Source organism: Stegostoma tigrinum, chromosome 3 (assembly GCF_030684315.1).
Source record: "Stegostoma tigrinum isolate sSteTig4 chromosome 3, sSteTig4.hap1, whole genome shotgun sequence".
Lineage (NCBI taxonomy): Eukaryota > Metazoa > Chordata > Chondrichthyes > Orectolobiformes > Stegostomatidae > Stegostoma > Stegostoma tigrinum.
The window spans coordinates 117,495,661-117,507,887 of NC_081356.1; the positions used below are offsets into that span (position 1 = coordinate 117,495,661).

Genomic DNA, 12,227 nt, shown 5'->3' on the forward strand with positions numbered 1-12,227 from the left:
ACCTCTACTGCAAAAAAAAATCCGTAACTGAACAGGCTGAGGCCAACTGGTTCATTGAAAGACGCATTTTGTTTGAGGTAAAGTAGCAATGTATCCAATGCATACTGTGCATTTGCAGCATGATAAAGGGTGAACGTAAGTGCAGGTGAAAGGATGACTGAATCCTCACACAAATACAGTAAAGTTTCACACATGTGCATGATCTTTAGCAGCATTATTTCTTCATCTGACACATATTTTCTTGCTACCAATGTGGACTGCATTACAGAAGACAAATTGAAACAAAATATTGCAGATGCCTCAAACCTGGAAAGGAAAGACAAAGCATTGGAGAAAGTGGTCAAGACACATTCCTCAGAAGAAGCACATTGGACTTGAAACATTACCTCTGTTTCTCTCTCCGCAAATGCAGCCGGGCTTGCTGAGAAGTCAAATTGTGCTGCTGAAGGGTACATTGCTACTGTGGCGGGGGGGGGGGGGAACGCAGGGGTATCAACAGAAGCCACATTTAGTTGAACTCATCAATCCAACGATACTGCCATAAATAGATGGCCCGCAGATAAAGGTGCCCCAATACAGCTTGCTATCTATTCCTGCAGTATGTATTGCTGACAATACTTCACCGCTGACTCACTCTGTCTACAGGCAGTGGATAAATGGTTACAGTATGTTCTGCCATGTCAATATTGAAATATTAATATGTGCTTAATTACTCATCTTGTGCCATCTGTTTCTTTTGCAGGTGAGGGAACAGAAATGAGGAAGAATTGACAGCATAAGAGGATTTGAATTTGTTATCCTCAGTGTCACTGTGCAGCATTGCCCCACAACTAAATAGTGACATAAAGTGTGACCTACATGGGACAAAACTAGAGGCACCTTCTGAGGGATTGGGAGAAACCAAGTGGGAAAGCAATTCCCGCAACTCCTCCTGACATAGCAAAAGCAGACTTTGTGCACGAACAGAATGAAGGCGGCACGTGAAAATTTTAGAAAATTCACCTGTCTCTCAGGAGAACCTCAAGGGTCTCATATGTTAGCAGCCCAAGGGAATGGCTGAGGCAACTTTACAGACAGTATCTAACCATTTACCCTCAGGGAGAGGAACGATTAGAATGGAAATCCTTTAATACAAATGTCTGTTTTCATTTTTAAAGTATCAATGTAGGTTTACAAGACAATTAAAATGCAAACAAAGTACTGGGGTTCATTGATGGAGGAATCAAATTGAGAAGCAGAGAAGTGATGTTAAAGTTAGCCAGTATGCAAGATTTTTCCACACCACTAACAGCACACAGTCTGTATCACAATAACAATGTTTTTTAAAAGCTCCGGAGAGGACATAACGATTAATATCAGCGTGAGGGATGACATAAAAGTGATCATTCTGACACTGTTTGATGTGGTGTACGCTTGCAGAGAAAATATTCCCACATCTGGGGAGTTAAAATCTCTGGGCTTGATTTTTCATGTTGTTCTTCAAGACCAGGCTCAAATGGGGGTCAGAAACATATGCTGAATCGACAACAGACCCCAAATGGCCAATCAGTAACTCAAGAGCAGGCTCAACCATGGACTCATAAAACTAGAGGAATAATGGGGAAGCCTGGTACAACTGAAGAGCCATCAGGCTGCCTTTTCTGGTAGGTAAATGCCTGGGCACCCTAAGATTGACCCATGCTCAGTAGATCTCTGAGATAATGGGAACTGCAGATGCTGGAGAATCCAAGACAACAAAATGTGACGCTGGATGAACACAGCAGGCCAAGCAGCATCTCAGGAGCACAAAAGCTGATGTTTCGGGCCTAGACCCTTCATCAGAGAGGGGGATGGGGTGAGGGTTCTGGAATAAATAGGGAGAGAGGGGGAGGCGGACCGAAGATGGAGAGAAAAGAAGATAGGTGGAGACAGTATAGGTGGGGAGGTAGGGAGGGGATAGGTCAGTCCAGGGAAGACGGACAGGTCAAGGAGGTGGGATGAGGTTAGGAGGTAAATGGGGGTGCGGCTTGGGGTGGGAGGAAGGGATGGGGAGAGGAAGAACAGGTTAGGGAGGCAGAGACAGGTTGGACTGGTTTTGGGATGCAGTGGGTGGAGGGGAAGAGCTGGGCTGGTTGTGTGGTGCAGTGGGGGGAGGGGACGAACTGGGCTGGTTTAGGGATGCAGTTGGGGAAGGGGAGATTTTGAAACTGGTGAAGTCCACATTGATACCATTAGGCTGCAGGGTTCCCAGGCGGAATATGAGTTGCTGTTCCTGCAACCTTCGGGTGGCATCATTGTGGCACTGCAGAAGGCCCATGATGGACAGGCCATCTAAAGAATGGGAGGGGGAGTGGAAATGGTTTGCGACTGGGAGGTGCAGTAGTTTGTTGCGAACTGAGCGGAGGTGTTCTGCAAAGCGGTCTCCAAGCCTCCGCTTGGTTTCCCCAATGTAGAGGAAGCCACACCGGGTACAGTGGATGCAGTATACCACATTGGCAGATGTGCAGGTGAACCTCTGCTTAATGTGGAATGTCATCTTGGGGCCTGGGATGGGGGTGAGGGGGGAGGTGTGGGGGCAAGTGTAGCATTTCCTGCGGTTGCAGGGGAAGGTGCCGGGTGTGGTGGGGTTGGAGGGCAGTGTGGAGCGAACAAGGGAGTCACGGAGAGAGTGGTCTCTCCGGAAAGCAGACAGGGGTGGGGATGGAAAAATGTCTTGGGTGGTGGGGTCGGATTGTAGATGGTGGAAGTGTCGGAAGATGATGCGTTGTATCCGGAGGTTGGTGGGGTGGTGTGTGAGAACGAGGGGGATCCTCTTTGGGTGGTTGTGGCGGGGGCGGGGTGTGAGGGACATGTTGCGGGAAATACGGGAGACGCGGTCAAGGGCGTTCTCGATCACTGTGGGGGGAAAGTTGCGGTCCTGCAAGAACTTGGACATCTGGGATGTGCGGGAGTGGAATGTCTTATCATGGGAGCAGATGCGGCGGAGGCGGAGGAATTGGGAATAGGGGGTAGAATTTTTGCAGGAGGGTGGGTGGGAGGAGGTGTATTCCAGGTAGCTGTGGGAGTCGGCGGGCTTGAAATGGACATCAGTTGCAAGCTGGTTGCCTGAGATGGAGACTGAGAGGTCCAGGAAGGTGAAGGATGTGCTGGAGATGGCCCAGGTGAACTGAAGGTTGGGGTGGAAGGTATTGGTGAAGTGGATGAACTGTTCAAGCTCCTCTGGGGAGCAAGAGGCGGCGCCGATACAGTCATCAATGTACCGGAGGAAGAGGTGGGGTTTGGGGCCTGTGTAGGTGCGGAAGAGGGACTGTTCCACGTAACCTACAAAGAGGCAGGCATAGCTGGGGCCCATGCGGGTGCCCATGGTCACCCCCTTAGTCTGTAGGAAGTGGGAGGAGTCAAAAGAGAAGTTGTTGAGGGTGAGGACGGGTTCGGCTGGGCGGATGAGGGTGTCGGCGGAGGGGGAATGGTCGGGCCTGCGTGACAGGATGAAGCGGAGGGCCTTGAGGCCATCTGCATGCGGAATGCAGGTGTATAGGGACTGGACGTCCATGGTGAAGATGAGGTGTTGGGGGCCAGGGAATTGGAAGTCCTGGAGGAGGTGGAGGGCGTGGGTGTTGTCACGGACGTAGGTAGGGAGTTCCTGGACCAAAGGGGAGAAGATGGAGTCCAGATAGGTGGAGATGAGTTCGGTGGGGCAGGAGCAGGCTGAGACGATTGGTCGACCAGGGCAGGCAGGTTTGTGGATTTTGGGAAGCGTGGAACAGTCCCTCTTCAGCACCTACACAGGCCCCAAACCCCACCTCTTCCTCCGGTACATTGATGACTGCATTGGCGCCGCCTCTTGCTCCCCAGAGGAGCTCGAACAGTTCATCCACTTCACCAACACCTTCCACCCCAACCTTCAGTTCACCTGGGCCATCTCCAGCACATCCCTCACCTTCCTGGACCTCTCAGTCTCCATCTCAGGCAACCAGCTTGTAACTGATGTCCATTTCAAGCCCGCCGACTCCCACAGTTACCTAGAATACACGTCCTCCCACCCACCCTCCTGCAAAAATTCCATCCCCTATTCCCAATTCCTCCGCCTCCGCTGCATCTGCTCCCACGATAAGACATTCCACTCCCGCACATCACAGATGTTCAAGTTCTTCTAGGACCGCAACTTTCCCCCCACAGTGATCGAGAACGCCCTTGACCGCGTCTCCCGTATTTCCCGCAACATGTCCCTCACACCCCGCCCCCGCCACAACCGCCCTAAGAGGATCCCCCTCGTTTTCACACACCACCCCACCAACCTCCGGATACAACGCATCATTCTCCGACACTTCCGACATCTTCAATCCGACCCCACCACCCAAGACATTTTTCCATCCCCACCCCTGTCTGCTTTCCGGAGAGACCACTCTCTCCGTGACTCCCTTGTTCGCTCCACACTGCCCTCCAACCCCACCACACCCGGCACCTTCCCCTGCAACCGCAGGAAATGCTACACTTGCCCCCACACCTCCCCCCTCACCCCCATCCCAGGCCCCAAGATGACATTCCACATTAAGCAGAGGTTCACCTGCACATCTGCCAATGTGGTATACTGCATCCACTGTACCCGGTGTGGCTTCCTCTACATTGGGTAAACCAAGCGGAGGCTTGGAGACCGCTTTGCAGAACACCTCCGCTCTGTTCGCAACAAACTACTGCACCTCCCAGTCGCAAACCATTTCCACTCCTCCTCCCATTTTTTAGATGACATGTCCATCATGGGCTTCCTGCAGTGCCACAATGATGCCACCCGAAGGTTGCAGGAACAGCAACTCATATTCCGCCTGGGAACCCTGCAGCCTAATGGTATCAATGTGGACTTCACCAGTTTCAAAATCTCCCCTTCCCCAACTGCATCCCGAAACCAGCCCAGTTCGTCCCCTCCCTCCACTGCACCACACAACCAGCCCAGCTCTTCCCCTCCACCCACTGCATCCCAAAACCAGTCCAACCTGTCTCTGCCTCCCTAACCTTTTCTTCCTCTCACCCATCCCTTCCTCCCACCCCAAGCCGCACCCCCATCTACCTACTAACCTCATCCCACCTCCTTGATCTGTCCGTCTTCCCTGGACCGACCTATCCCCTCCCTACCTCCCCACCTATACCCTCTCCACCTATCTTCTTTTCTCTCCATCTTCGGTCCACCTCCCCCTCTCTCCCTATTTATTCCAGTTCCCTCTCCCCATCCCCCTCTCTGATGAAGGGTCTAGGCCCGAAACGTCAGCTTTTGTGCTCCTGAGATGCTGCTAGGCCTGCTGTGTTCATCCAGCCTCACATTTTGTTGTCTCAGTAGATCTCTGGTTGTTATTTACTAAACACTCAGCTTAGAACAATGGCCCAAAACCATTCATTGCCGTGCAATCTGCCACCGCAACTGAAGCTAGGCAAGCACAGAGAGTCTCTGAGCCCAGGGTTTGTGGCTGACCCCTGTTCTGCAACTTAGAGGCTGATTCCAGGCAAATACCCGGCTCCCCTTAGGGCCCACCAAATGGCCAGAAACAGGCACATTTGGCTGAAGGGCCTGAACACTTGATACTGGCATTACCTATCATTCTATGATTCCATTACTGCTTGTCAGACCTCACAATATGCAGCTGTCCTTCCCTGTGTTCAAACATTGATTACGATTTACAACTACTTCACTGGCAATTAAGCACTCTGGAATGTCCTGAGGATGTGAAAGGAGTCATCTAAATGCAAATTCCTCCTTCCTTTATGCTTAGCATCATGATCCACAGTTGGAAAACACAGGCTTTATCACTGTGCAGCAGCTGCTAATGTAGTATGACCATCGTACTTCAGTTGGCTTTGTTGAATTGGTATCACAAGTGCCATGAATGCTCACAAAATATTTGATATTTGCATACATCATTCTAAGCTTTTAGTCACACATCATTTGGTCCCTCAGTGAAGAGAAGCCCTTGAGCTTGATAGACCTCATGTATCTGAGTCACAATAAAATAAAATGGATAAATCATTGAACAGTGCAGAATCCAGTCATTCATTCAGTCAAAATAATCTGGCTTCCTTCGCTCAAAGCTTTGCTTCCTGCCAATGCTAACACATGGATTTCTGTAAACAGAAGTCACTTGGTAAAGCATGAATTCAAGTCTCTTGGCAGTGTCTTCAAGCAGCACAAGGCGTAAAGTGTTTCTCTCACGCTGACAATGTAATACTAACAGGCATTGACCCTGTAGCACGTCTTTCAGCTTACGAGACCCTAGTGTCACCATTTACCTACTGTGCTGCAGCCTTATGAAAAGTACACCACTATATTGAATCTGTCACTAACTTTTAAGGTTATTTTACTTTGCGTGAGTGCACAGTTGCCGGGTGCAATAGTTGTGTAGAACTTAAGCCAAAAGAGCATTAAATTTTAAAGCATTTCAAATTTAAAATCATAAAATTCAATGCATTAAGTCTGTTCAATGGTGGAATTGTAAATGTATTAAACTCATGACTTACAGCAGGGATTTTAAAAATTCATTTGCTGGATATGGCTGTTGTCAGCATTTATAGCCCTTCCTTAACTGCCCCTTAGAAGGTGTTGTTGTGCTAGTTTCCTGTGAGTGACATAATGGTTTGCTCTACCACTTCAAATGACACTTCAGATTCAAGCACATTTCTGTGGGTCTGGAGTCACATACGAGAATGACAAGTTCCCCTCCCTGAAGGGTATTAGTGAATTACATTTTTACAAATAACAGTTCAGTCATCCCATTGTCATTATCACAGATACTAGATTTATATTAATTCCAGATTTTTTATTTGATTAACTTTTTCATGGAAACCTATCGTAAGATACTGTGAAGAAAAAGATTGTATCTCATTTTACATTTCACCATTGGGTTTGTATCCATTTAACACTCGGGATTATTAACCCAATGACATTACCACGATGCTTCTGTCTTCCCAGTGGCTGAGCGCACCATACATATTTGGTTAACAATTTGGTAAGCATGTTGGAAAAGTTTAAGGGTAGAAACAATGATTATGAAATATAATTATTGTTGATTTCAAAGTTTTATCTATGTATTGCTTGAACTTCTCACCAAAATTGTCAGACATTAATTCCCAACCCATCCATTATCTCTGCAGAAATGTACACGCTGTTAATTTCCAGTATGATTTCTTTTTGGACAAGGTACAAAATGCACTACAGCTTAGCAAAATGAGCATTACTTCCTTAGTCTTTTCATTTTTGTCTCAGTGATAAGAGTCACCCTGTGTAAATTACTTTAAAAGGTTTTTGACAGTATCAGAAGGTGCTAAATGAATGTGTTATAAATCTTCTCTCGAGGCCAAACATACCAATAAGTCTGTTTGCCAATAAATGATCCTTCCTTTCAATTCATTGTTGACGGTAAATAATTATCCAACTCAAAGATAAGAAGAATAATAAAGCTTTGCTAAACATAAAGCTGACCTGCCGAAGTCATTTCTCATATGGTCAAATACGTCAAACATTTTGAAAATCTGAAAAATCGATTACTCTCCATCAAAGTTACCAGAGGCCTTCCGTCAGTGGTTTTATATATTAATTTGAAAACCTTTGACAAATGAAGAGTTATGTGTTTCATAATTACTTCATGCTCATCATTCTTTTTGGAATGGTCATTTAAAATTTATTGTAGTCATCTGACTGGACGATTGATTATGAATTCATGAAAGTAATGCATAATTGAATAAAAAGACTTTTAGAAAAAAGATAGTCTAACCTTGTATGACCAAAATCACTTCAATATGGCTGAGTGAAATATTATCCCAAGCTTAAATATATTGTCCTCTTCAAGGAGTTGTATTTGCTTTGTGACTTCTCTCTGAAGAGGAGGTGTGTATTACAACATTAATGTGTAAAACAATATCAGAACAAAACAAAATAGCATTTAAAGTTTTGCGTGTGTGTGTGTGTGTATGTCCTTCATTGCATGTATGAAAATTGTATCCTCATTTGAAACATCATCAATTAATCAAAATGTAGAAAAAACTACAAACAGATAAATATCCAGAGGGTTGACAAATATAGTCCGTATGTTTGCTTGCTTTATAGTCTCAGGAGTTGTACAACTCTTAACTTTCTGCATAAAGAGAAAATACAACATTAAAGTATTTTATATTTTTGAGTATTCCTCATAGCATTGGTAAAGATCATGTTGTTTCATACTTAATCATGGAAAACACATAAACTGAGCTGGAGTTTGAAACAAGAAGTTAACAGCAGAGGGGAGAAAATTCATCTTGATGACATTGAGTTCATTGTTGGGGATGAGAATAAAGATGTGGAAGAAAGACAATTCAAGTGAAGCACCTTTAAAGGCAAGCAGAGAGGGCAATGTTGGGGAAAGTATTCCACTGGATGAGCGTGCGCTGGCTGAAGTTATCGATAGTTACATGTAAGGACTGGGAATCAAGTACCATGAGCAGACAATGCAAAGAACAAACTTCATGCTGGAGGAGGTCATAGAAATGAGATGGAGAAAAAAGCATGGAGAGATTTGAAGGTGAAGATGAGCGCATTGAAATCAATTCTTCATTTCACAGGAATACAGCAATATTTGGAAAAGGCAGCAGTAGTGGAAATACAGGTACCAGCAAGGGTAAGTGGACATGTTATAACATTTCAAATAACCTGCAGTTTAAGATTCTTTTCTGTTTTTTTTGGAGAATCTGGTTTACAGAACACATCACCTCACCAATTACGCCATTCCAAAACTAGCTAATGGCTCACGAAAAGTGAGACAAATCATTTGACTGAATGATTTGCTTGACAAATTATTCTGAAGAGAAGCAGAAAGTAGGTCAAAGTCCTATCAGCTCAGCAAGTGTTTCTGTCACCTTCACACCACATCCCTAAGTTCTGTTTTTCCCTGCAGAAACACACCTTAGACATAGCATGGCTTGTGTTTAATTACTTTGAGAATGGAAAAGGTCTCCTACATTTCTATTATCATTTCTAACTTCCTGATTTTAACTCTAAATCTGTTGCATTTCCACATCTCATTTTCAAATTCATCAAAGGATTGTGAATACTGTGGCATTTTCCACTGTAGCGGACAGTACAGAACGGGGCTCTACCTCCATGAAATTCTTAAATGTGATTTTCCCAACGATTACTTCGCCTCATTGTTTTGTCATGCCGCTTTTTCTGCAGCAAGATTCTCTGTTGTATACCTGGATATTCATTTGGATTTTCATATCATTTTCATAGTCAAACTATTTGCACAGATAATTACTGAATCATGGACTGAAACACTATTTTGAAATTTCTGTCTTCGAAGGAAGATAAGAAAGATCAAAGCACTACTTTCCTCTTCTCAGTCTGCATTCTAAGGACTGAGAGATATTAATATTAATCCATAAATAGGATATATGACAATTGCATGCATTTCCCTTCTCAGTCATGCAGATGCATACTTATTCACTCACTGCAACTTCCTCAACTGCAGTGAGAAATGGTTAATAAAGTTTGGCCTAGTCAGCGATACCTACATTCATTGAGGAAATAAACAATACTTGGGGTGATTGGCAGGAATGTCCTTCACGTTTACCACCCTGGATTCAACCCTAAAGAAGACAAATAAAGCTAGCTTTCTAGAATGTTCATCTAAATTATACACTTCAATTACTTCAGAAGTGACCACAAACACAATCTGAGACATAGGTCGGTCTTCCTTGAAGTGGCACTCAGTATAAAGTTGTTACTCCATTCCTACTGTAGTTTTCTGAAACAGCTTTTCATTTCTTGCTAGATATTCTAATTCATGCTTCTTCTGCCATTAACAGTGGCGTTAAGGGAAGCAAAACAACTATCTTTTTCGAAGGCACCAGCAGCTGTAATGTGAGTTTGAATGTCCAGTATAAATTTCAATAAAAATTGAGTAGTTGAGTGAGTGAATGGGTAGGCTGCTAGTGTAGTAGGTGGGTGAGCTAATTTTGTAGGCTAGGTGAGGTTATGCTGGTACTTAGGTATGGTGGGAGGTGGATGGCACGGCAGATTGTTGGGTTAGTGGATGGGTATGGTAGTGAATGACTAATCAAGTCAGGTTGGACTCAGAATGGTCAGATCAACTTGGCATTAATTAGTTGGTGATGGTGGCCACGTCATGTTGAGGGTGTGGTCAGCCAGTGAAGGGTAAGTAAGTCGGGTTCACAGCTTGGTTGTATGGCTGGGTGATTCATCTGGTCAGGCTGGGAAGGGTGCTAGGGAAGGGTTGAATGCTTTTAGAGTGGATCTTGGGAGGGCCAGTTGTATATTTGCCTAGTATTTAAGTTAAGCTAAGCACAAGTTGGAAGAACAGAAGATAACAAAGTGTGGAGCTAGATGAACACAGGAGGCCAAGCCAAAACGTCAGCTTTTGTGCTCCTGAGATGCTGCTTGGCCTCCTGTGTTCATCCAGCTTCACACTTTGTTATCTTGGATTCTCCAGCATCTGCAGTTCCCATTATCACTTGGAAGAACAAAACCTCATTTTCTACTTGGGGACCCTGCAGCCTTCAGTACTCAATACTGAGTTTGTTAATGTTAGGACCTGAGCACCTGTTTCCATCTCCTTCCCCCAAACTCCACACAACAGGCCTTTACATCAGATATGCTACTGCCACAATCATCCCATTGTCAGCAACTAATGGTCCCCATTAGCAGCTATTGATTCACCCAGGATGACATTTACCCATTCCTTTGACTGCCCAACTGTTGCTCTTCCTCTCTGGGCTTGATCTCCACCTGCTTACACCTTCCCCTTCCCCACCTTGCCTTCAGCTTTTTCTAGCTACAATCACTTCTGAAGAATGGTCAATCAACAGATGCTGCCAGAACTGCCAAGTTTTTCCAGCAAATTCCGTTTTTGTAGCCTCTGTCTACACACTCCAACCACAGAATAGTATCTTCTGCGCACAGACTGGAATGATGTGAAACATCAACTGACATCATATAACATCATATCCCTGGTGAGTGAGTCCCTTGAGTATTGCATGCAGTTCTGGTCTCTATTCCAGTGCAAAGACACCCTTGCCACAGTGGGAGTGTAACAATGTCACAGGTAGACAGGGTGGTTAAGAATGCATTTAGCACGGTTGTCTTCATTGCTCAGGCCATTTAATATCGGAGATGGGGCATCATGTTGAGGTTGTCCAGGATGTTTGTGAGGCAACTTTTGGAATACTGTATACAGTTCTGATTGCTATAGGAGGGATATTATTAAATTGGAGACGGTGCAGAAAAGATTTTCCAGAATGCTGCCAGGACTGGAGAGCTTGAGTTATAAACAGAGGCCAGATAGCTGAGGCTATTTTTACTGGAGCATAGGAGTTTGAGGGGTGATCTTATAGGGGTTGATAAATACAGGGCAATGTTCAGGACAATAGCAAAGATTGTTTCCTGAGCATAAGAGAGTTAAAACCAGGGGGCATACTTTTAAGGTGAGGCAAGAAAAATTTAAAAGGGATCTGAGGGGCAACATTTTCGCACCAAGGGTAGTTTATATGTGGAATAAATTGCCAGATGCAAGTACAGTTACAACATTTTTTAAAAATGGAAAAGTACATGAAAAGGAAGGTTTCAGAGGGATATTGGCTAAATGCAGGCAAGTAGGGCTAGTTCAGTTTGGGAAACTTGGTCAGCCTGGATGGGTTAGACTGATGGGTCTGTTTCTTTGCTGTATGACTCTATGATGAAAGATTAATAGACTGAGTCTTTATTCGCTGGGGTTTAGATGAGTGAGAGGTAATCTCATTCAAACATATAGATGTCAGCAGCATAATTGCAGCAAGGATGTTTCCATCAACTAGTGGGATATGGAATGAGGGGACGGAGTCTCACAATAAGGGGAAGGCCATGAGGATTAGGTTTGGGAGGAATTTCTTTACTCAGTGGGTGGGCGTCAGTTTGAATGCTCAACCCCACAAGGCAGTGAAACCTCAGTCATAGCATAAGTTCAAGACTGAGATTGATAGATTTCTGCATATCTAATACATGAAGGGCTGTAGGAATAAGCAGGAGCATGATGTTAAAATAGATAATCAACCATAATCTCACTGAATAGCACAGCAGATTCAAAGGGCTGAATAGTCTTCTTGTGCTGCTACTTATTCTGGTCTTCTGCAAGCAAATTTACATGTGTGTCGCACCTTTTAATATAATGAAACATCCCAAGAGGCTTCACAGGAGCATTAGAAAACAACCACACAACAGCAACTACGTAAAGTCACAT

At 44.8% G+C, this 12,227-nt stretch overlaps 1 protein-coding gene across 1 annotated transcript in view; it reads right to left on the bottom strand.

Annotated features, from left to right (window-relative positions):
- Window positions 1–12,227, bottom strand: part of tenm3 (teneurin transmembrane protein 3) — a 3,293,451-nt gene that overhangs the window by 1,874,214 nt on the left and 1,407,010 nt on the right. The window lies entirely within an intron of this gene.